Below are 480 nucleotides of genomic sequence, written 5' to 3' on the forward strand. Positions count from 1 at the left end.
CTCTGGCCACCTGAGTTCTGAAGAGCTTCTCCAGAAGATGCAATCACTGAGGACTAAATGATGAATTGCATCCTGGTGAGCTTGGTGCTGGAAGCCGTCGCTCTAAGCATGTTCTCCAGCTGTAGCCCAGTGTCCTCAGGCACATTACTTCTCAGTTTCCTGGTCTTAACATGCCAGTGTGATCACAGGTCCTGCCTGCACTGAAGAGTTGTGATGTCTGGGAACCATGTTTACAGTGTAATCCTATTTATTTTATGCTAAATTTCTACTGAGTGACTCTGAAACTTTTTCTTTCTTTTTTTTTTTCAGTATCTTTGAACTCAAGACCTTATACTTGACAATCAGGAGCTTATGCTGCTGAGCCTATTTCCTGGGCTCTGTGACTCTAAAACGTTTTTTTGTTTTTTGTTTTTTTGTCTCCAGAAGTTGTCTTAAGGGCCGTAGTTAACACAATGCACATAAACCACCCATGGTGTGAGA

The sequence above is a fragment of the Octodon degus genome, unplaced genomic scaffold, assembly GCF_000260255.1.
Source record: "Octodon degus isolate 3935 unplaced genomic scaffold, OctDeg1.0 scaffold00193, whole genome shotgun sequence".
NCBI classification, from domain to species: Eukaryota; Metazoa; Chordata; class Mammalia; order Rodentia; family Octodontidae; genus Octodon; species Octodon degus.